This window comes from Cuculus canorus, chromosome 2 (assembly GCF_017976375.1).
Source record: "Cuculus canorus isolate bCucCan1 chromosome 2, bCucCan1.pri, whole genome shotgun sequence".
NCBI lineage: Eukaryota > Metazoa > Chordata > Aves > Cuculiformes > Cuculidae > Cuculus > Cuculus canorus.
The window spans coordinates 134,189,454-134,215,051 of record NC_071402.1 but is presented as its reverse complement, the minus strand read 5'-3'; the positions used below and the strand labels follow the sequence as shown (position 1 = coordinate 134,215,051).

Sequence of the window (25,598 nt, the reverse complement as noted above, 5' to 3'; positions counted from 1 at the left end):
TTCATGGAATTGGTAAAAGGTCTTGTAATTTCCACCTTCTGTTTTCTAGCTCAGAGAGTAATCGAATCCAGTCACTACTGCTGTATCTATCTGGCAACTATTTGTTAGCCTCCATGAAATGAGTTGGAAGTTTGATTTCCGTTCTCAGCAGGCGTGTTTGTGCGATACAGCTGAACTGCTGTAACTGGCAAATTGAAGGCAATTTCAGCAGAGATTCCTAGGCTTAAATGAGCATGAGAACTTCTCTCACCTCCAGAGAGGTCTCTTTTTTAACAGGCTTGAGAAATGACAGGACAAGATTGGAGAGTTTGGATTTCTGCTGTTGCAAGATGTACTTTAAAGCACATTTTATCTTTCAAGGCTATCAAGCTGGCACCCACATGAAATTACTAACAAATAAAACAAGTCATTATGAAATAAAACCTTGAGGCAAAATAAGCTTTATCAATCCCTAAAATTCCTTTCTACTTCTGCTGCATTTTCATTGGAATACATGAGTACTGTATTTTTTTTTTGATACCTCCACATCCCCTATGGCAGAAACATTCACTATTCTTCATTCTGGCAATGCTTATTTGGTTCTCCCTGCAATAGCATCAGCCACGGACAGACCATTACTAGCATTCTAGGCAAGTCCACAAATTCTGTCTCAAAAGGCATTTCAGAACCAAAACACAAGCTACCGGTTTAAGAGGCTAGACTAAGACTAGGCTAAGATTAAAAACTTTATTTTTTTTTTTATACAAAACAATAATAAATCCAAGCAGATAATGAACTAAGTGTGTCTTCTCATTTTCCACCTTTTCTTCTTTTTTCAATATAGTCTATCCACAGTTCAATGTTAAACCACTCCATATCCAGCAAAAACTATGAGGTTTCCATCTTGTAGCCATGTTTTTCTAATTCAGCCCTGTATAGAAAAAAGATAGGTACATACAAATAAAATATCATCAGACATTTGAATTTTTAACAATTCAATACACTGCACAATATACAACCATTTTAGAACATGAACATGTCATACTGCTTTTGGGTTCACACCAATGAACTTTATTCTCACCTATTCAGCTTAATATCTTAGATCAACTGACAAAGATATTAAGTGAAGTGATTTCTGAGTGAAGAACTCAAACACTTGTTTTACCATAGTTGCTGCCCTCTGAATCACCATGGCTGGAGTACAACTGTATGGCACAAAGCAGCTTTGTTTGCTGTAAATAAAAATACCAGATTCCACCATTTTAAAATCTTGGTGCAATATACCTTCCAGTGAACAATTCTGAGCGAAAAGGATTGCTTTGTTCTCCATAGTTGTGGCCAGGATGTCAGTCAGCAACTGGAGATGCTCCTGCCCTGTTCCCCACTTCTACTTCTCACTTGCCGCAAACACACCAGCCAGAACTGCATCCTGTCTTATCTCCTAGCTCTAGCATACATGCAATTAGATACAGTATTCCAAATATCTAAAAATACTTCAGGTTAGTTTACATACTTAGTAGTGGAATTTCAGAACTGGAGGACTGCAGCACTTTGTTTCTAAAGATGAAATAAAACCAGGCAGCAACCAAGCAACATTACAAACTATCATTTTAACACTAGTGCAGGTCACCAATACCATAGGCTACAAATAAGACCCTCTTATCGAAGGTTTGTCAAGATCAACTCTGTTTATGAAGAATTACACCATCCCTTGAAAGTCTGTTTCACTACACAGTAACATGTGTTTAACGTATAACATAACATGTTTCCAGTATTACAGTGTAGATGCCTTACAACCTTATAGGAAACAACTACTTTTGTATCTTCTACATAAAGGATCGCTTTCACTGGAGTACAAGGAAGATCAGCCCAGGAACAGTTTAATCAGGCTGTATTACAGACAGTCGGCTCTTCACGCAGCACACGGAGGGATTAAATATAAAATATGACTTTGTATTGATGCTTGAAACAATTTAAGTGATAATTATGCACCAGTAAAGGATTAACTGAAACTAAAAGTGACAATCAAAAAGGATTAAACAACTGGATTTGAGTCATCCAAATCGCAATCACTTTTTCAAAGCATTTTATGACCATTTACTTGGTTATTGTTTGTAAACAGCACCCTCATCACACACACAAGAAGGGAACCTTAACATTAAGACAGATAACTGATCTCTGGAAAATTTGTCCACTTGGACAATGAACAGCAATGCTATTTGAAGGCATAGAAAAAATAGTTATAACATATTTTGCATTTCACATAGCACAGAAGCGATAACCTTGGATCCCTTGCTATTAATCTTCGTGGTACAATTCAGAATTTTCACACACATGTAGATAAGTCCTTAGAAAAGGAATTATTAATGTTAAACTAAAAAAAAAGTGTCAACTGAATCACAGTTGGCAGAGATCTTTGTACTAAGTTGCGTAACACCACACCACAAAAGCCTGTGTCATTAGGCATATTTCAGGGCTCCAGTACAATTATTAAAAGATTAAATGCTGACCAGTACTTCAAACTGTGCTGTAATCCCTTAAGTCTGGTTCTTAAAGGCTTTACATAGAAAAGTACAAAGCGGGGTTTTAATTTATTTCCATTTCAGATCTCTCTTTTTTTAAAGTAAGCAGATTACAAACTTTTAGACATTAACTAAGCAATGCCACTTTAAATATTGTACCCATCTTCTAGAACAGTTATATTAAAAATAAAGTTACCTTAGCTGATTGGAGAAATCATCTTCGACATTGTCATCGTCCCAATTGTCTTCCCAGACATGTGCATCTTCGTCTTCATCTAAACCAGTCCAATCTAAAGACAAGAAAAGAAGGCTAAATGTTCTACGCTGCATTGCTTTGGCAGCATGTCTTACTGACAGATTAGCTCAGCCTCTGGGTAAGGCAAACTCAGACGGTAACAAATTTCTCTAACAGAAAGATTCAGATCATATTTAAGTGTTTGAGATCAAAAAGCAGAAAAGATCTAATGTGTGTCCCCCCCCCCTCCAATTTCCTGAATTCTAATAATAATACAACTTGGTAGAAAAAGATCATTACACACTTCCCATCATGGCTTGCAGGATTACACATTTATAAAGGACATTCTGCAAACAAACAGACAAGCCGTAGCACCATTTTTAAAAGAAAGCAATATTGAGTACTTGACTCTTAAAAGCTCAACAAAAAGTGTACAATTCCAGGTTTGTACTTAAACACTTTTTTTTCTGATTAAAAAAACTGAATTCATATCAAACCCTTTTGCTACAATACATTCATAGATCCTCATTCATCTGACTCCTATCAGATGCTGACTATCTATGGATAAAGGCCAAAAACATATCCATGATGCAGAAGCAGCAGCAAATTAAGAGACATCTGCAAACAGTGGTTGCTACCCATAACCAGCTATTTCTGGGTTCCCAAAACAGCAGAAGCTGTTGTTGTCCAATCTGACACTTGTGACCTTCTATTTTGCAAAGTTTGTTAATGTATTTAAAGTGATAACACTATTCTCCCCCTTACAATTCAGTGAGCCATCCAGACTAAGCCACAAGGTAACATTAAACATTTATGGAGGTATGGGAAAAAAATTTGTAGGGTAAAAGATTAAAAGCTAATTCACTGCGAAAAACTAACTCCCTACGAATGGGGGTTGCTTCTTGTATTTTCTCCTCCTTTTTCTAACATTGACAGGCAAAATTAATACTTGAGACTCAGCAGGGTAAAAAAATCCATTTGTAGCTTGGTTAAAAACACACACATGTAGAAGGCATTAAACTTCCCTGCTCAAATAAATTATACAATGGGAACAGATGCAGAAGCATAGAAATGCTACTGGTCCTAAGAACAGCAAATGAAGGAACTGGGAAGAAAAGGTGAAGAAAAAAATTCAATATAAAAAAATCGCAATATTTTAATTTACTTGTACTGCTAGTTGCTCAAAGGGAAGGATTTTAGTTTTAGATCTGCAATAAGCTTTGCCTATTTATATGCAATGGAATTTTCTTTTTGTCAAAATAAAAAAAAAAAAGCTTTACCACCCATCACTTATCTGGATTTCAAAGATACTAAAACAGAGCTCAAAACAGTTTAAAATGAACACAAAGTGAAGCTTTTCTATTTAGTAGCTCAGACAAATCTACAAATTTGAAAAAAAAAACCAAAACAAAACCCTTGTAGCTAGTATGCAGCACAACCAACAGCACCTTCAATCATAAAAGGTCAGCTGGGGAGACAAAAAACATGCTCCAAATCACACTGAGTGAAGAACAGTCAAAAAAGCCCAAGTCATCTTCCACTCGTGGGAGGGAAGCAAGGGGGAAGTGAAAGTAAAGTCTAAATTATATTCCCATCACTGCAAGTACAAGGTTCTACAGTATCTGTTATGTTTACACTACACCCAGGAACCGCATACTAAAGTTATTATTCACAGCTACATTGCATGCCTGCTAATAAATAAAAGAATGATACAGCATTATCCAGGATTGGAAACATTAAAAGCATTTGAGAGCCTGCTACCATTAAATATTACTAATACTCCAAAATTACAAAACCAGTTTTGATAAACTTGTCATAGCTGTACTCCTTAAAAAAAAAATCTTAATATACTGATCAACAATTGCCATATTTTGCAATTCAGAAAGAAAACCAAAACAATTTTTAGAGTGGAGGATTAAAAAATCCTAAAGTCCTATCATTTTACACATTACATTTCACATCCTGAAAAGCCCCGAACAAAAAGTTCTTAATTGACCAATTCCCATTCACTTGCATCTATTGTGCTACACTTCAAACAAAGCTTCCTATAAAAATAGGACACATCTGCTTTTCATACATAAGCTTGATTTCATAAATTGATTGAAGAAAAATCTTTTAATTCAGAACAAAAGAAACTCCCCAAAAGCCCATGGTTTTATCCCTTAATATAAGATTGCATTATCTAATTTCCTTTGCATAAAAACTCAGTAACAGAACACAAAGTTCCTATGCTGCACAGAAAACAGTATTTTTATCTGAAAGAACAACGACTTGTCATTGCTTTGAGCCCATATTTATTATGATTCTTCCCTAGGCACTGAAGATAATATTCAAAGAGGTCTGAACATTCTTTATAATCTCTCAACACTGCTACATCACACGAAGATTTAAATCAGCCTCTTTAGAGGTTATTTTCTGACAGATCAGCAAGAAACCCAATTGCAGTCACCCTAATAAGTCTCTGCTCTCTCCAGAAAGATTGCACAGTACTTGGCTTTAGTAGTACATCTAAATTCAAGTAGAATTAACTTCCCTTTTGGTAACACCAAATGAGTGCTTTGACGAATCCAAGGTTCAGAAGCATCCTTCAAAGGCTTCCTTTATTCCTACTGCCAATACTCCATGTAAATTAAGTAAGATAAACATTTTTTGCCAGTTTAGGAAACACATACGGAAAAGAAGGGTTACTCTTTTCAGTTTAGTTTAGCTATCATCTCTACTACATTAACAGTGCAAAAATATTATTCTTACTGGTACTGAAGGGTTCAGAACACCTCGGGCTTTTACGGCCACAAAATAAAAATAAAATCACATACAATGAAGACATTACAGAAAAAAAATCTTGATATTTGATGCATCGAAGCATAGAATGGTTTGGGGTGGAAGGGACCCTAAAGATCACCCAGTTCCAACCCCCCTGCCATGGGTAGGGACATCCCATTAGATCAGGCTGCCCAAGGGCCCATCCAACCTGGCCTTGAACACCTCCAAGGATGGGGCAGCCACAGCTTCTCTGGGCAACCTGTGCCAGTGCCTCACCACTCTCATGGTGAAGAATTTCTTCTTAATGTCTAATCCATCACGTTTTATATCCTTCCTCCGTATTCGGAGCTTGAGACAATTCCCAGAACTAAGTTCATAAGGCCTGCTCGCTTTCGCTAACCGGGATCTTCTGAAGATCTACAACACTAAGTTGTTTTATTGAAGCCCAGATTTGATTCCCACACCCATTTCGTACCCATGAAAAGGGCCCCGAGGCGCAGATACCCGCGCTCCACGGGAGATTCGGATCAATCACAAGGGCACGTTGTTTCCCTTTCACGTTTCCCCCCTCACCCTGGGTCCCAGCCCCATCCCTAGCGATTCCCACCGCCAGGGCCGAGAAGCGCCGGGGCTCCGGTTCCCCTCCCCGCCCCGTGACGCAGCGCTCCCCAGCACCACCCGAGGGACCGACAAACCGGGACCGACAAACCGGGCCCGCTCCCCGCCCGCCCCGCCCCGGCACCTTCGGCCGGAAACTCCTCGAACTCATCGTCCTCCTCCAGGAGCCCCAGATCCACCGGCTGCTTCTTCTCCGACATGCTCGGCCTCCCGGCACCACCGCCGCCGCCACAGCAGGGGGAGGATGGGAAACCGGCGCCCGCCGCGCCTGCGCTCTCCGGAAACCCAACGCCGCGCCTGCGCCCCCGCCCGCGCGCGCGCTCTGCCGGCTGCCGCCCGCCGGGCCACGCCCCTTGCGGCGCGTCACGCTCATAACCACGCCCCTTCGGCGGGCCGCACCCCCTCTGCCAGGCCACGCCCATCGCCCCGCCCCTCCCAGCTCCCGGTCGCCCGTCTCGCCGCGTGCCGCCGGCCTCTGACTGCCCCGCCGCCCTTCGCCCCGCGCCGCTGCCCTCCCGTCTCACCGCCTGTCGCTGCGGTGCCCTCCGCGCTGCCCTCCCTCCCTCCCTGCCTGCCGCCGCCTGCCGGTCCCCGCAGTGCCGCAGGGCAGGTGCGAGGCGCGGGGAGGGAGCCGGGGGTGGGAAGAGAAGAGGCGGCGAATAGGGCTGTGCTGGCCGCGGGCCGGGGCGGGGGGCAGCGAGGGGACCGGCTCGGAGCGGGCTGGGACTGCCGGAGCTGGCCGAGCTGCGCGGGGAGGAGCTGCCCATGTGCGGTGTCCGTGTGTTCTCAGTGCTTTTGGGGGGCATAAATTATCCGCTGCGACGTCAGATGAAATCACAGAAGCCACCGCTGCTACTGAGAACATCTCTTCTCTTTATAGTCTTCCATTTATATTATTTCATTTATGCTGTTTCGCTGGACAACCTGATGCAGGGCTCCAGTGATGAGGCACTGGCACAGGCTGCCCAAAGGAGTCGTGGCTGCCCCATCCCTGGAGGTGTTCAGGGACAGGTCTGATGGGGCCTTGGGCAGCCTGATCCAGTGGGATCAGGGGGGTTGGAACTGGGTAAACTTTAAAATCCCTTCTGGCCCAAGCCATTCTGTGATTCTATGATTACTGATTTATATTCAGGCAGAGCTTATCAATAATTGGCCTTCTGTCCTTCTAATCTATAACCTGTGTCAGGGTTTTTTTTTTTTACTTCTAGCATTTTAACATTGTTTCAAAAGCTACGTCTAATTCTCTGTCTTTTGAATTCCTTGTCCATCGCATTAGAGAAGCAAGGAACCAGCCTGAAGGAGAGATTATGACTATTCAATAAGAGTTAGGATGTTACATGAAAAAACAGGAACGTGTGGGGTTTTACCTATTCCAAAGTGTATTCCTTTCACTTAATTCTAGATTCTGTTGATTTGAGCAAAGTTCAGTTTTTACTGGCCTGCACAAATGTGTGTGTGGCAGCTCCGATGGCTTCTCTCAAGGCAATCACCTTATAACAGTTCTTCCAGGCTGTTGGATGGGTTGTTTTTTTTCCCTTGCTCTGGGAGAAGCTGATTAACAAGACAATGACTCGCACAGATGGGTTATACTGTGGCCTAGACTTAAAGTCAGGGAAACAATGAACAAAACACTGGCTTGGAATTTCATATATAGTTCCATTTCAACCCACTATAAGCATGGGGCCACAGTTAAGACAAGGTGAGAGATGAGCCCTTCTGCCAGAAGAAAGGTCTGATTGAGTGGTCACATTCTATTTTTATGAGACAGAACGGCTGACCGACAGCAATGATTGTGAAGATAATGAAAACTCCAGTTTAATAAATCATCATGTGGAATGTAGTTATAACTTGGCTGGGATTTTTAGTAAGTCATGCATTTTAGAACAATAGATAACCTGCTCTATCCACAGAGTACAAGATAAAGTTGTCAAGTGGATAGGAGACTGTCATATTAGAAGCTTGCAAAGATCCAAGATCGTTCAGTTGCTAAGTTTCAAACCCTCTAGGTTTTGCCTTACCTAGAACTAAACTATGGAGTTTGCAGCACATTGAAGAATTTTGAGAGGATCAATTGCACCTAGATTATCTAAGAAAAAAATGTAACTTGGAAGCTGCTGTGGACAGGTAGCTTCAAGTAGCCCTGGAGCAGGGCTCCAAGCTTGAGCTTGTTCTAGTGACTTTACCTTCATATCTGCTGTGGAAAAATGATACAGCAGTCCTTTCCGCCCTCTTTTGCCCTCTCTTTTCTGGAGTTTTGTGGTTAAATAGGAAGCTTAGCTCTTGTTTTAAAAAAAAGAGAAAAATAAGTTTCTAGACCAAGCAATTTGAAATGAGCTTGAAAATATTAAACTTAGTTCAGATTTAAGTATTTTTCTTGTAATAATGGTTTAAAATAATGCATTTAAAATAAAAACTTTAAAACTGTTGTTTTAAATATAACACTACAGGTTTTAGAAGCCTGGCATTTACATTATCTAGCCTTTCTATCAGATGAAGGCATGGATGCAGTCCTCACCATAAAACTCCAAACTCTTTAACTTTAGTAGTAGCATCTATAAAGGCATAGATACCTGCCATGCTGTGTTTCTCTCATCAAGGCATGCCCATCCTACATTGTCTGAAGGACTTGATCTGTGAGGCATTTTTCAAGCCAGCCCTCTAGAACTTGCAGGAAGAGATGCCTGGTGGGCAAGGCCTTCAAATAAATCTTCACTGTGTCCAAGTTGGATTTGATCTGATTTCAAAGCTGATTATTTTGAGGTTCGTCTTTTCTCTCTTCCAAAGTATATTCAGGTATTTTCATTCATGCTGAAGCAAATTTGACAAATAAATAACTCAGTCTGCAACACCAAATAGCCTACCAAAGAGAAATTCTTCTGGGAACTGGTTGATGTGAGTGATGTATCCAAGATATATGCTCTTAACCACCAGACTGTATAGTAAAGAAGTAGGAAGAACTTGTCCTCCCGCAGGTAGTTGTTAGAAAACACTGATTTTACTGCCAGTCTTGTGACTGTCATTTCTTCGCAGAGGTATGGCCTTAAAACATATTAAGGTTTCTTACTGGCATTCTTAGATAGCTTCCTGCTCAGTCTGTAGGCTTTGCGTAGCCTGTACCTTACTGCCCCGAGGGAGCAAGTAAGGAATTTATGTTCTCCACTGAGACAAGACAACTTTGAATCCCACAAAGCACCATAGCATCTAAAATTTTGGTGATGCAGTTAATGCTGAAGCCTTTTAGTGGGCCTAGCCCCATTGACTAGTCTTAATTCTTTAGAGAAAAGAGCATAAGGATTCAGTTGTCCAGAATAGGTTTTCCAATGTGAAACTTTAAAGGTTAGAGGAGGGTGCCCAAACTCCATGTACAATTGAAGTTTGATAGTTTCTAGATGGACTGTCAAGGATAAGTGTTGCCTTTCAGCATCTACCCTGTGCAATCAGAGTGGGAAAGGCACTGGTATCAAAATATACTGCAATTGATTTTTGTTTTATCCTTCCCCTGTTGCAGTCCCAAGACTGGTGGGACTGTGGTCTTTACAGTTGCCAAGCCTGTGTTTCTTGTGGACAGAGGACACATAGAGAAAGGAATGTTGAAGAAATTAGAGAAGGCACTTTCTGCATTCCCAAGGCAGCATAAGAGATCTACTTTCTTGGAGTTGTAGCCCCTGCACTGTACAGCAGCTACATGCTGAATATTTTGGCCTTCCAGGACCTACAGCCTGACACTGTTGGGTGCTTCAGCAGAGAGGTCTACAGACCTGTTCCATGGAAATTAAAGTGAAAGTTTCTATAGATTTCTGTGGTTCAGGATAGAAAGCCTTAACTTAAACACAGCCTTAACTACTAGCATGTTTGAAATAATTGAGCAAGACAATCCTCAGTCCCTCTATTATTCTTTCCAGAGCTGCACAGCAGCTATTTACTCAATATGATTTGTTTTAATTTTTTTATTCAGCATGTTTTATGCATTAGTATCAGAAAAGCCTGTCTTTCTCCTGGCAAATGTTACTGCAAGTTGTCTGACAGGGAGGTGAGATTATGTAGATTTATTTATTCAGACTGTAATTTGCATAAATGAAAAATGGAAATAGAGCATTTTTTTCTGAATCAGGGCCTTTTTTTTTTTCTTCAACATGAAACAAAAATGTGTTTAGTATACTAGTTTGGATTTTCAGGTATTTTTTTAGTGGGACTACTAGTCATTTCGATGCCTGGGCCCATTTTCTTTGGCTTGGACACTTTAATAGCTGAAAGCATATTCTGAGGAAAAGGTTAAGAAGAGGAAACAGAACAGATTGGAAATGAATTTGCTTGTAAGCAGTTAAAAGTGTCCTGTTGCAAAAAAATCTCAGAGCTGTGTTAAGGGTTTTAGACACCCTGTGTTAGCAGTTGGTTTGGAGATCTGCATGGTCCCAGGCTACTGAACAGTGCCTATTTAGAGAAACCCTGTGCTGCAAAGAAAATTGGCACCGGGTGTATTTGATCAAGCTGTCCTCATTGACATAATGTGAAGTCTGTGTGCACAGGCACTACATCTAACGGACCACCAGCTCAGACACATCTGTCTCAGACCAATGATGCCCACACATTTTATCTGGGACTGTCTTACAGTCCAGACTGTTATGTACCCAGGAAAGCACCTCGTTCCTGTCAAAAAGATGAAGGTAAGCTTTTTATTGCAGATACAAGAATTAACCATGCAATACAAAATATCTGTCCCGCATTATATAACGTATCTGGCCGTTCAAGCACTGGTTAATGCAAGCTGGGAGTCCCTTCAGAGTTGACATACCGTGTCTCAGGATAGTGCTGTATTTCATGCTGTAGTTTTGCATCTTAAATGGGAGAAAAAACAGCATATCCTACATTCAGTGCACCTGGACATGAGGAATGGATTGCCTCACTTCTTTCAATAGCTCTCTGGAGCTATAGACCCATAGCTTTATTCCTGAGGTCAGTGTCTTTGGTTTGCCACTATTTATTTATTCATGTCCACAGAGGTCCTCTTTTTCTCTGTCCGCTCCATCATTCACCAGCACCTCCTGGTAGCCCACTCTGCTCCCACAGCCCATCCCCTCTCATGGCTGACCCTCACTGAGGTCAGGATGCGATTAGGTGGCTGGAGATCATAAGGAATATTAATCACAAGGAGCACTTGGATGTTGCTTTACAGACTTCCTTATGTGAAATACACTGTGGCAAGCTATCGGGTTACCAGTGGCTGAAAAAGAAACAGTTCTTTCTTTACCCTTGACAGTCAAAAGAAAGTTTGATTTATTTTCTCATTTTCAGTTAGTCTAAAGGCAGATGGGCAGTATTGCTACAAAGCCCAAGCTGTGTGGCATAGTAATAGGGGCAATATGTTTGTTCACTTCTGCTCTCTTCCTCTGTCTAATTGTTCTATTGTCTTTTCTGTTTTCTCTCCACATTTGGGCTGACAAAATGTCTCCTTGGGTTTAGCCCTCTAGCCAAAACTAAACGGGCTCCTAATCAAGAATTAACACCACCAGCAGGCTATTTCCTGTCTTTGTTTACCATTCCCGGTATCATCTTTCTTCTCCTCTCGTCCATCGTAGCAAATTTTCACCATTATTTTCCTTTGAATCTTCATCTGTGCAGGGTGCAGGATGTTTCTGTATATTGCTCCCCTTTCATTTTCTGGTCACTTTATGTCTGGCCTCCCAGCTCTACATCCTCAAAGAGCAGCACATCCATCCAGAACCAGATTTTGAAAAGCCAAGTAATTCTGGGATAGCTGTATATTCCGTGTAGCTATATAAGCAGAATTATTATTACTAAGCCTCCACACAAATGTATTGATGTTTTGAACATATAAGCAGTAATCACAATATGATTAATTACTAGGTACTTTTCGCCATGACTTGCATTTCCATGCAAATATAAAGACTGTCAGGGTACAACTCAGTTGCCTAAACAAACGTTTCTAGTGTCAGTTGAGATGCCCTAAAACATAGGGCTGCCTGACCTTGGCCCTTCCCGATGGCAGTTGGAGATAAGGCAAAATACCTCTGGATTTCCAAAATGCTACCAGCTACTTATGTTTAAGTGACAGAATTGCACTCCTGCCATACCTTGGAATAACTGCCATTGGTGCTTAAGTGTCTTTTTCATGTTATTGCACAACTACTTTCACTTATTTCTGCCAAGTCTATGCTGAGAATACTACACTCTGGTAACCTCAGTGTGAGATATTCACTGGATAGGTTAATATAAATATTTAGGAATCAAGTGAAGAGAGGAGGCCTTTTTTTCTATTCAAAACATCCTTTTACCTTCATGGATCTAGATAGTAGCTAAGGTGTGGACAAGGATGAAGTTCAACCCAAATGAAATAAAACACTGTAGCCTGGGAAGAACTACCAAGATTTATTTCTGATGTTTTGATAGGTAAGCAGAGTTACTCCTCATTAGCAGTGCTGGCAAGCTGAAGGACTTATTGATATCTAGACCATTTCAAGAGAAAGAATCAGGCCAGCAGACTTCAGGTCACCCTCACCTTAGGCAGCTTACTGAGCTAGACAGCCCTTCTGGACTCTTGGTTCGGAAAACAGAGATAAAGGAGCTCTTCCAGGTGGCAATTCAGAGCACCTGGGTTAAGTATCAGCCCTGAAATGTAATTTGAAGGAACCTGTCTCATCTCTGAGTAGATTAGGAGCCTAGGAAGAATTGCCCCATAATTGCCTGCTGAAAGTCAGGGGACATAAATAATCTCTTACGGGTAACAGCAGTCACTCTCATTGGTCACATTTTTCCCTCTGACAAAGTTCATCCAGGGCATTTTAAGCTCAAAATGTTTATGTTTACCTTGCTTATCATCTCAGTGTTCCCCCCAAGGATCTTCACCAGCATCTCCGATGGGAGCTGGCAGTGACAGTAGCATGTCATTCAGAGCTTGCTGCTGCCTATTGGCTTTTCCGTGCTGGTAGGCAGAGCGTACTCGCTGCCCTTCCATCCTCCTGGGGCCTGCTTTTTGCCAGCCCTGGCTGTCATTCAGCTGTTCTGCAATGCCGTAGGCAACACAGTCTCAGCTTAGGGAATTTCACTTAATTTAATTTATTGCCAGTTAACACAAACTTTTAATTACTGATTTAGGTATTGAGGGAAAAAAAGAAAGCATAGACTATTGAACAAAGACTCGGGTTAACACCTCTCTTTGCCTTTCCTCAGGCTCGACTTCAGTCAAACACTTTTCCATCCTTCCTCACCTCAATTCCTCTTGTTTTCACTGCTGGTTCCCACTTTGCCTCCCTCCCAGTCTCTTCAGCGAGATGATGAGCAATGCAGGCAGTGGGGGTCAAGGCATGGTGGTTTCTGCCTGCTGCCCCTTGCAGTTCACTCCTTGCCCTCCACTGCTCTTTGCTTCTTGCATGGTCTGTGAAAAAGCGTTTGCAGGTGGTGGTTTACTTCCTAAACTTGCATACACATCTTCATTGCAAATATGCCAGGAAAGTGAGATGGAAATATTTTATCACATAGACTTATGCAGTAAATGAAGGTCAGATATCTAAGGTATATTTTGATGAAGACATGGATATAGTTTCTGGAAGATATGGCAGAGGTGCCAGCAGCTCAGGGCCAGTGCAGCACATGAGCAGGACCACTGCACCGGACACTCCAGCTCCTTTACTACCAGCTGCTGCGCAGGCAGAGTGGCTGCAAAGCGACCCTGACTGGAAAAGGAGATCATGGAGCCTGTGACATGACCCAAAGCATTATTTTTTCTGTACAGAAACCCACAGAGATCCAAAGCTCTTCCTCATCCGTTCTGCCAAATAGAGGGTACCTTCTTCCTCAGAGCTCCTGTTAACCTGTCATGCCTCCTTCAGCATGCATAGAGGGTTTGATGAACCATCTAATAGTTTTCCACGGAAATGAGTGAAGAAGTGCTGTGCCCTTAGCAGAGGCATCAATTAATTTCTTTTTAAATGAGGACACTATTGAGAGCTTAATCAATGTCCACTTTTTATCTTAGGTTACCTGTGAAGCAGCATGTCAAGTCAGAACCATGAGGAGCTGTTGGGTCAAGTCCTGATCTTAATCCAGCTCATCCACCATTCCACACAAGTGCAGACCAGGGCAGAAAACCTTGCAAAACTGCTAGACCTTTTTGCTTCTGTTAGATATTATTTTATTCTGAATGGTATTTTAAAGAAAACTCTACAAAATAGACTGTTTCTGTTCCTGACTTGGTTTCCAAAGCACATAAATCTTTTGTAACTTTAATTCTTAGCCCTATAGCAAATACGATAGCACCAGTGACAGCTGGAATGCTTATAAAAACAGCATCTGAGAAATGGTGAGCATAAGTCAAACAGATCTACAAAACCAATGGTTTACAGAGTGTATATATATAAAATCTTTTTGTTGACATTGTATATACATACATAAATTCATAGATTTATGTGTACAGTACTTATTAAACTACACCTGGTAACTGCAATTAAGCAGGCTTATATGATAGGACAGTGGTGCTAGTTATTATTCTAGCATACAAAGTAAATTAAAATAGGTAGGTCCACTTACAGCAGTATATCACAGCAAAAATATTAGATTTGAGTGTATCGTTACTGAGGGTGGCTGAGAAAAAAGGTAAAAGATCTGAACTGATTGTCATGTGAAGGAGTGCATTAGGAAACAGTGCTCTCAGTTTTACTGTTTCTGCCTGTGTCTTTTGTAATGCACAATAGGGGAGTTTTTTCTCTGATTTGCTTTTAAGGCTTTAGCACAATCAAAAGCTGGAGGTATTGTAAAGAAAATCTGCAAATAACATGAAAATGTCTTGTGGTGACATTCTTATTCAGGCTCTGGGCCTGATTTTGAAAGATCGTGAACACCCAGAGATGCCAATGCTAAGCCCTTCTGCAGATCAGATCTTTGAGTTCTGAAGAATTGTTTTATAATCTTGTTCTCATGGTTTTGCAAACCTAAACTCATATTTCCCCCATGTAGTAGCACAGATTTTATTAAAACCATTCAGAACAGATATCAATGTTTTAAGGCAACAGTTTTGTGCTGGCTGGTAAGATACATGACTTTGGTGACTAGAAGTTTCCCTCCTTTCCAGAAACTGATAATATATTCAAAGTTAAGACAGCATTAATTTTTTATTTTTTTTTTAAATAGTCTCTGCAATGCTGGGAGTTTCAGATCCTCTCCATTGCATCATTCTGCCTGGCTACGGCTCTGTCTTCACAGAAGTTCTTACACATTAATGGGAAATGATTTATGGGCCATATAAAACATCAACACATTCAAAAAAAAACCCCAAGATTTCAGTTTTTTGTCTTTCATTGCCTTGTTTTCTGTAGGGAAAAGTCCGTATTTGCCATTGTATCTTCCCTCAGAAGTGGTTTGAGGTGACTGCAGCCTAAACTATAACCAAACTAAAACAATAAGGCTTAAAATTGTATGTTCAGTGTTTATGCAGGCTGTATGTAAGCCACAAGGAAAAATAAATTTAAGCAATCGCATGCAGATCTGAGAGATGCAGCTGAAGCAATGGCTCCTCAATTCCCATAAATATGACTAAATTTAGAATTTGATTTCCCAACTGGTTATCACACGCGCGGTTTATTGGCACAGTGTAGCATAATACATCCAAATGCCTAGCTCTTGATTTGTATGAGTTTAAACCCAAAGCTAAAAAGAGAATTGAGAAAATGGATATGCCTTTTAATGCTGAAAGAAAGAGATCGACAGATCTCACTGTTAGATATTCAGAATGCCTAACCAAAACATACAAGACTATTTAGAAACACCATATTTTGTTATATTGTTAATGACCTTAAGGATCTCCAAATATTCACCAAGGACTCATGACAGCTGCCTTTTGGGTATAATGGAAAACCATCTTCTCTTAAAAACACAAAGAAAGTATCAATTGGCCTTCAGCTCTGCATGCAGCCAAACCTTGAATACTGAAGTGCAAATTCTTTGAGATATTACAAGGTGGGTTTCAGCTGTCCAGCTTTCACAGAACAACTCCCGTTTCCTAAAAATTTGGCCCACAGTACTGACAATCCTTTAACAATACTGGCTTTACACCTCTGATTCCATCTTCTCGGCATTTTCTATTGCTTGCAGAAAAGCTCCTATAATATAGCTATTTTTCTTTGGCATATAAAATACTGATTTGATTGACAGACTCATATAACCTTTCTTATGTATTTTAAGCAAAAGGAAAATCCAATTTATTTGAGGCATACGTAAGAACAAATAAAAACTATGGATTCAGACTTGCCAAAGCAATGCGGCTGGTAATCATAATAAAACTTAATCACTTTCTAAAATATTCACACAGGTAGTCGTGTATGTTATATACATATATACACGCTGCAGATGATCCTTTGCAGTTTTGCATAAACTTATTTAATGAGTACATCTGAAACACTTATTGCATAAAAATCTTGAATGGTACATTATAAATAATGATGTTCAAATGATAAATTGTAATTTTCTTTTATGGCTGTTACAAATTTATATTAAAGCTTCACTGAATTGGACAATTTTTCAGTAGAGTTTACTTAATGTTAATCTATTCATTTGGGGGTAAATGAAGAGTTTAATGGTGAGGTGATGTAACTAGGATATAGTCTCAAGTGGTGTGTTAGGTTTATCAATCAATGAAAATTGTGCACTTGAGTGTAAGAGCACATGTCTATCCATATGATTCTTGCTACCTCCGTTAATTGAAACTCTTTTTCCACCCTATTATCAATACTTGAAAAATAGCTCCAACCACATCTATTAACCAGTGTCTTAATAGATACTTTATCAGCTCCATATAAATTGCATGTATTTTGCTAGAAAGCAATTTGACTAATATAAGGGTCAGTTCTGTGGTTCACTGGAGATGTTGACTCAGGAGGTGTTGGGGCACAAAAGGATGGGTTGCTGGAGAGGGATAGAGCTGTGGGCCTTGTCTTCAATCCAGTGAAGCACTGTACAAGGTTGGAGGTCCAATCTGATTAACACTCTCAGTCATCATCAATTTTAACAAAAGCAAAGTATGCTCGTGATGAAAACTAGTTAGACACCAGCCCTTCCACTGGGAAATCTAAATCACAATAGAAATATGTATATTCAAATTTCCTACAAAACGTTTAAAAATAATTAGTTTAGAATCAGCAGAATTATGTACCAATACTGAGATGTCCTAAACAGCCCTGAAATGAAAAGTTCTTCCTTTCAAAGCAACTTCTCCAAAGTTTTCATTGATATTGATACATTTCCTTTCTCCCCAAGATACTTGATTTGAATGAAAAATAAATATAGATTTTCTGAGTAGCTCGGCTCAGTGTCTCCTGAGATCATGGACAATTCAGTTGTGCTTTACTGTGCCTTAAATAGAACCTAGGTATTTCCATCTCACAAACTCAGCATGCAAAACATGTTTCTGAGCATGACTCAACTTAATTTTGCTGATGGAAACTTCTTCCACTTTCCAGTTCTTCTACTTTCCAGTCCTTCCTTGCCCTTCACATGCCTTTTCTGTTCCTCTCTGTTCCTGTTAATTTTCAGCCCTGCTTTGCCTTTCTTGGCCAATTGTCAACCTCTTGAATCAATAGTGGAAGGAAAATGAAAGTGTCTACAAAACGGGAGGAGGAAGAAGGATATGAGATGCTCAGCAGTGTCTAACACAGTACTATCTAAAAGGCTTCTCTAATCATTCAAGGTATTTTGGATCCTTGAACCCCTCTGCTCAGAGATTACATATACGCAATAGATTCTGCTTTCCTTTCTGTGGCCAAGTTGTATAATCAGTTCACAGAATCACAAGGTTGGAAAGGACCCATTGGATCATCGAGTCCAACCATTCCTAACACTCCCTAAACCATGTCCCTAAGCAGTTCTTTCGGATGTGAGGATACAAGGTGAAGGGTGATTATGCTGGGTAATGCTTTCCTGTCTCAGAAGGGGAAAAATGTAAGGCTTACACTAGGACAGCATCAGTATCTTCCATTAAGTTTACAATTTTCTGGCAAAGGTGTGTTGCTAGTAGTTTTGCTCTCAGGAAGGGGAATTTGTGGAAACAATCCTTAACAGAGAAAGGGTTCTTAGGGCATTGTCTCCATACCTCTGAAAACACATAACCCCCCCACCCTTCAGCTCAGATTTGGGGATGTTCTTTCTCATGGTTTCTTTGACTCCTGGTTCCTCAGACTAGCTTGTTGCCATCACACAGAACAGAGCTTTGCAGTGTTGAAGGGGGTCCACTAGGCAGCATGAATATGTTTCTAGTTGCTGTTGATTCTTTGTGTAGATTTGTCCATGTGTTCTCCACCCATGGTCAGTCCAAAAACCAGTGGTGCTGTGAGAATTTACAAAATAAAGTTCTATATCCAGTTGTATGCGGAGGTAACATATTGTAAGAATTTGCATTACAAGTGAGTAAATAGCTGTCCTTTTAGTCATAAAGCATAGTTTTATAGGATCTCATAGGATCATATGTTACATAGGAAAGCAAAGCTGAAACTAGTACTATATTTATCGGGGCATGCATAGTTTACTGCATGTGGCACAACTACCCGTAGGCAGGAAGAAAAAAGGCTCCATCACAGCCATCGCATCAGAGCTACAGTAGATCTGCAAACTAACCAAGGCCAGCTTAGAGCTCGGTGCAATACTAACAAACCTGGTTTGTATACAGGAAATCAAGGCTTGAAGTTACAAAAAAAGGTACAACAGAGATTAGTACTATTTGAAAATGTTTTGTTTTCATTGTAAAGACTTCAAGAAAAGTATATTACAGTGGGCAGACAGGGCAAAGCCATAGCGGAAAGCTAACAGGAATCCTGTTATGCAACAAAGAACTACCTTTTACGGTGTGGTGTTTCTTCACTGAAAGCAGATCGTTTCTATAAAGAGCTGGTATTTATCAATATTCAAAGGTCTTGGGCCATCAAAGCTAGTGTTAGATTTGGAATTTCACTTTTGTTGCCAAGGTGACAAACACTTATAAATATACCACATCTTCTAATGTGCTTTTAACTTAGTATTTTTATGGCTTTTAAATCAGATACCATTAGCAAATATATTAGGTAATTTAGCTGAAAGACCATTTTCTACTAACACTTTTTGTTACATTTCCCCAGGTACTTCAGTAAATGTCTGTTGTGACATTGCAGTCCTGCCAGGCTTCTAGCATGTAAGGATATGTACAGTACATCTGGTAAGAATTAACATATTACCTTAGGGTTTTCTATTTTTTTGTGTTGGTAATTACAAATTGTACCAAAGAAGACAAATATTAAGGGTTGGATTCTACAGTCCATTGACTTCAGAAGGAACTCTGTGGAGGTGGTGACTCCAGGATTGACCATACTGTACGTAGTTATTCTTGACTCTCATCTCCGCTTTCTATAACATGGTAACAAGACTGAAAGCACAGAGAAAACCATAACGGCTCCATATCAGGGCCCTTCCCTCTGCAAAGGGGAAGCAAACAAACAAAACCTGCCCAGGTGTTTTCTTCTTTTTGATAGACTTGAAGACCAGAGGAGACATTTGCCATCACCTGGTGTGATGCCCTGCAGGATCGCAAGCCTGTCCTGCCAGGAAATGAGCTGGTGCCCGTCAGGCTGGGCTGTGTCTCAGCTGGAGCACGGCTTGAGGGAGGCTGGCTTGGAAACTGATGCTGGCAGGGGGGGGTGATGGTGGGTGCAGGAGCTGAGGGGCACCTGCACCCTCAGGAGGCTCCTGAGGGCTGTGGATGACTGATCTCACTGCATGCACCAGTGATAGAGCCGTGAGAGGTCTAGGCAGCAGGGATGGAGGTGGTTCAGCAACTGAAGGTGGCCACGGACCCTCTTAGCCTCTGACTGCAGCCAACCACAGGTGTGGAAGTTGTGCTTTCCCTGCTATCCTGAAACCATATCAGGAGGAAGAAGCTGGGCTGGGCTCTGCTCCTAGGACCTCAGTCTTGCATCAGGAGACCCATCCTGCACTGAGGGGCATCCTGGTTGGGGGTGCGACCCTGTGAGCAGGCAGGGCTGGAGGGGTGGGGTGCTGACAGAAAGGAGCAATCATTTCTAAATACAGATTTTAAAAATTTTGACAAAGCTTGCCATCACTGAGGATTAAGCACAATTCATAAACCAGTGAATAAACTTCCTGCAATAGCAGCATATTAGGTTGGACGGAAAGGTCTGATGGAGAAGCATCCAGGAAACATCTTTCATGCCTGCATATTAAATTTAATCTGCCACCCCTGTCTTTTAAGACTTGGTATTCATCTGCTGAAAAGAAGATGTTGATCTGTAAGAAAAAGAGACGGGGGGAAAGAAACAGCCTACTCTAACTGTTTGGTAAAGTGGAAGAGTCTTAAGGAGAAGTTCATTGTGTGTGAGCTACAAAGAGCCGCCTTGCGCTACACACACAGAGCCTGTATATGCCCCTCTCGCCTCCAACCCAGCGCTGTCCCATTGGCCTCTTCATTCAGCACAGCTATCTGTCATGAAGAATTTAAGCTTCATATTTTCATCTGTCAGTTGTGAAAAGGCCTGTCAGCTGAAGCTTACACTACTGTTTGCCAAAAAGCCTATAGCCCATGCTGACAATACACTCTTATATTTGTGCTTCCAGGCTCCAGATAATCCCTTCACTTTCCTCCTCAGCAGTCCAGTTATGATGAGGCTTAAATTGCATATTTTGGGGGTTTTTAAATCCAGATTTTGCTGATAAATGCTATCAGCGGGAATGAAATGAAATACAGCATGGTTTAGCTCTTATTACCAGCGTAAAGCCTACTAGGGGCATGTTGGGAGGGCTAAAGAGACGGTATTCATATTAAAGAGGTTAATGTCTGTAATGTCTGTAGTCACAGGAACTTGATGTAGGAATGCTAAAATCAGCTTTTGTCTACTTTGTCCGTTTGCCATCCTTGAAAAAATTCCATCCATCCTTCAAACAGTACATTTCCCAGTTTCTTTCTTCAATTTGATTTACAAAGGGAAGTAAGATAACCTGCTCATTAGAATCCATAGACAATTATTTTTTACGCTCTGTGACAGCACAGAACTACTTGTATAATGGCACAGAAGGAAGAAAGTGTACAAATCTGCAAAGCACACTTGCTAGCCCCAACACCTTTCATGTAAGACAGTTAACAAAAGTATGATAATAAAAGAGCTATAGTAAAAACTGGTCAACAACCTATCTCCGTTTGCTGTGTTTCTGAGAGTAAGGAAAGATGCAAGAAGCGAATTCTCACACCTGTAACTTTAGGACTGCACAGCTTTGATGCTCACACCTAAATAACACCACAGCAAAAAGTAAAATTGCTTCAAAAATTCAATCTCATCTAAGGACTGTCTGGGGACGTAGCACAGTAACCCAGGTTAAGTGTTTGCTGTCTTGTCTCTAAGAAATCAATTGTCCAACCATAATGCAGCCACAAAGAAATCACATCTTTAATTCATTAAAGGCTTTTAAATTGTCTAATCGATTATGACTCAATTACATTTTTCTGAAGTCAATATTAGATTATATCCCTATGAAACAACTTTACAATTTTCTTCTTTGGTGAACCATCATTTTTCCCTGCAATTCTAAGATATTCTAACATAATATACTAGTCCCAGAGGGATTTCTCCTTCATTGCCGTATACTGTCATTTGGAAACCTACTTCAGAACAGTGTTTTTCAACCCATGGTCTGAGTCTGGAAGGAAGAGGGAGATGGACTATGGTAGGGAAGTCTGCAAAAAGCCTTATGAAAAAGTAACCTTATTGTTAGTAGGTTGCAGCCTGATCCACTTTTTCCCTGGAAAGGATTTTCAGGTTTTCACATTAAACAGAAACAAGAACAACAAAAAAAGGTTGAGAGTTACTGCCTTGGAGTATCTTTTCCATGAAAAGCAAGGTGGAAAGTTGCTTACCCTCAACTGACTCGTTCAGAAAATGAGGACAGTCGCAAAGCCAGGTATAAAGTGACTCCTCTCTGGAAACTTGCACGTGCTTTACATGGTATTCCTGCAACTGAAACAACTTGTGTGTGTAGATTAGAGCCAGTGAAAGTCCTCCAGGTCAGAAACTAATGCAGTCATAATGCTACTGAAAAAGCTTGAAATGGAGGACTGGCACGAATGGCCTAGCTATTGGGGTCCTGCTGTCTTCTGCTACAACCAGCTGTGGCAAATAATTCTTCTCCAAGTGGGGTCAAGTTTCCACCTGTAAAATACTTTTTTTGCCCATGTTGTATCCCTCATCTGTGTCCCAGCAGTAGGTGAAGACCAACCAAGGGAAATCAATCTGGAAAGGAGGGCTGTATCACAATCCACATTTTTATTTTATTAATTTCTATATGTTAAGGTTTGAATATGGTCATGCAAATAGATAAGAATATCTGACAAAAAAATGTGAGTCATATTAACAGCAGCAATAATTATTAGACATCCAGTAAATCTATTTTTTCTGTAACGATAGTGAAATAATGCCAAGGCAGTAGCAAAGGGGAATTGTATGTTCAGTCCCTGGTTCAAAGCAGCAAGTACATCCTGCTCCAGAATATTCCCACACAATGACTTATAGAAAAGAAGGGTGGGAATTAAGATAAATAGGGATCACTCTGAAAGGCAGGGAAAAAGGAAATGGTAAATGCTGGTGTAGTGTATAAATTGGCTCTTGGTGCCCAGAGTAGTTGGAGGTGTCTATGAAGCTAATCAGTACTAAAGGACAGTGATTTGTGTCAGCTATTTTTCTGTCCAAAAGACTGAAATATCTGAGAGACAGAGGCTTTGTATACCTCTCTGTTACCACCTAGAATATTTTGGATCTCACTGTATTCTTACTGTTTTAACAAATAAGAATTCCCTTAGCATGTATATTTGTTGACTATCTTTATTTTAAAAAAAAAAATAGAAGTGAAAAGACTAAAATATATTTTGTTTCATGAATAAATTACTCCAGGATCGGTAGCAACTGATTTGATACCCTACGCAATACAGACTTTTAATGTCTGAGTTACACTGTCTTGGGATAAAAGTTCAAAAAATAGTTTCACCTCACTGAAAAGCAGGATTTTACTCCTGAATTCCTGAGAAGTTCCCACCTAAGCTAAGTGCCTTCTGTTTTCCTGCCTTCCAGTTCTTTTGTCTCTGGAGCTACTCATTAGAAGCAGGGTCACTGCCTCATTTAAAGAACAACCAATGGCGGAGGCAAATCAACATTTCTTTCTGCGTTTCATTTTACCTACAGTTTGGGAACAGCTTTGGTTAAATCCAAGTTACCCTTCTCCACAGACACATACAAATCAGCCTGACAGTGTCCAATGTCTTTGTAGATGAAGAAAAGAGGGAGAATTGCTCTGATATAACACATTCTCTTTGCAGGTGAGAAATACTGGCCTCTCTTGCTAGGTTAGGTTGGGCAGCTCCCTCCTCCCACTACTTGGCTTTATTACTCTCATTCCTAGATGTTAGCAGCTTATTTTAATTGCTTTAATTTTTCTGAGAAACTGAGCCCTTACCCTCAGCACCAAATGTGGGGTAATAAACTCATGAGGGCAGCAAGCTGCTTAATTGCCAAGCATGACAAATACTCGCCTCCCAGGTCTCTTTCAGAGATCCCAGCCAGACCTTTCTTCCCTTTTCTGTTATTCCTATTCCAATTATTCCTTCTTCCTTCCCTCCAATCTCTTTGAAAGGATATGTTTATTAGCTACATTTTCCTATTTTAACCAGTGGAGTTTGACTCGACACACAGGTAGACGCCAGGAAAAATCACTTCTGTCGGGTCCAGTGCCCAAGGTAGTGACAGGAGATCTCATCTCCAGTCAGCACAGTAATCCACTGGCACCGACACAGGAGCCACTAAGATGAAAGACCGCACACCCATCTCCTTGAAGTTAATGGTGATGTTCCAGTCCTCTTGGTGGGAAGGACTGGATCCTGCTTCCCAGGACTTCTTGGAAGAAGCTGGTAGGACCCTGTGTCCTTGCTTAGCACAATAAAAACACCTACATCTCATCCTGCCCTAATCAGACACAGCCTGCTTCCACCGGAGTTGGTAGTAAAGTCCTAACTCCTTTCCTAACTTCTTCAAGCAAGATTCATGTTTGGTTCTTTGAGTGTTTTACTGGCATGTCAATAATGTTCCCCAGAAATGTCAGGCTCCTTTATTTTTGTTTTATTGTTTACTTTGCTAGTGGGTAAGAGAGCCAGAGGCGAGGCATTTAAATTAGGATGACATTATTCAATCTTTCTACAGTGTGGTAAAGTTGTCATGGCCAGCTCTGGCGAATCATTGCCCTTCTGAACATCAGGGCTTATGTTGGTTTTGATCTGTCATTGGGGTAATGAACTTTCTTTGTATCCTTTATCAGCAGGATGGTATCCACCTCCAGAGACAGAGAGACACCCAGATGAGAGACGCAGAGGCCGCCAGTATTACCTGTATGGGAAGCAGTGCTAAAAACATTCGCCAGCCACGTTTTATCTCACTACTTGCCCTCGCACTTTTGCCAGCAGTCATGTGGCTCGGGGCAGGCCAGGCTGCAGGAAAATAGTAAGAAACATACACAGTAGTGTTTCCGTTTTGAGTTGCGGTATAATAAAATGAACAGCATGAAGATACTTGTCCCACTGTGTGAAACAAATAGGTGGACTAAGGGCAAATAGCTCCAGTCTCTAATTTCTTATCTTCAATTAATCCTGGATACTAAATGAGACGGAAGGGTAAACTGGGTATTTTTCTGAGTTGTGTTCAGATAACAGAGCATAACATAGATGAAAGTACGTGAGCGCTGTGGAGCCAAAAGATTTCTGTGCTACCATACTCTGCATCCACAGTCATGTACTTCAAATTACTCACTTCATGAGATGTGCCGAGGTGGGGAAATCACAGATTCCAGCTGACAAAAAGTGAAGAAATGGGCTTGTTTCTCCCCCAGACAGAATGTTTATTATGTTCCTCTTGCTTTGTTCTTTGAATCAGTATTTCTTCATAGTTTTTAAACCACACATCTTTGTAAAAGTCACAGCTTCCCACAATGTTATTAATTTCAGTTTGAGAGGATTGAAAGAGCAAGGGCACAATTAATTACACAGTATGAAATAGTTAGATTTAACAGGAAACTGTAAAGCTTTATTTTTTTTTAAATGTTTCTCAACTCCAGCACTAAGTGAAAGCGTAAAGCAAAAGATGCTGGATTTTTTAAATGTCAAAGTAATTTTGGCCTATCTCTGGCCTTTCCATTTGCCACATTAAAGCAGCTCTGTTATTCTGTAAACTTCATAGTCTCAGTGGGAATACAACACAACATTTGCCAGGGCTAGATTTAAGTGTAGGCAAAGTAGGCAGCTGCCTACCCTAACAAGGAGCTAGATGCAGCTGAAAAATCAAATTTGCAAATATAGAATATTATTATTTGCCAGCAATAAGTGTTTCCTGTTCAAATTGGCAGAAAAGACTAATATAAGTCTTCTAGTATTTTATGGGAGAGTGAAGAAACCGAAGGCGGAG

General features: G+C 40.7%; 1 non-coding gene across 1 annotated transcript; it reads right to left on the bottom strand.

Moving 5' to 3' along the window:
* Positions 1-712: 712 nt before the first annotated feature.
* On the bottom strand, positions 713-6,441 carry SEM1 (SEM1 26S proteasome subunit). Its single transcript, XR_008448823.1, has 3 exons — positions 6,242-6,441; positions 2,698-2,791; positions 713-910 (listed from the first exon to the last, which is right to left on the bottom strand). It is a non-coding gene; the product is annotated as an SEM1 26S proteasome subunit (transcript).
* Positions 6,442-25,598: the final 19,157 nt, after the last annotated feature.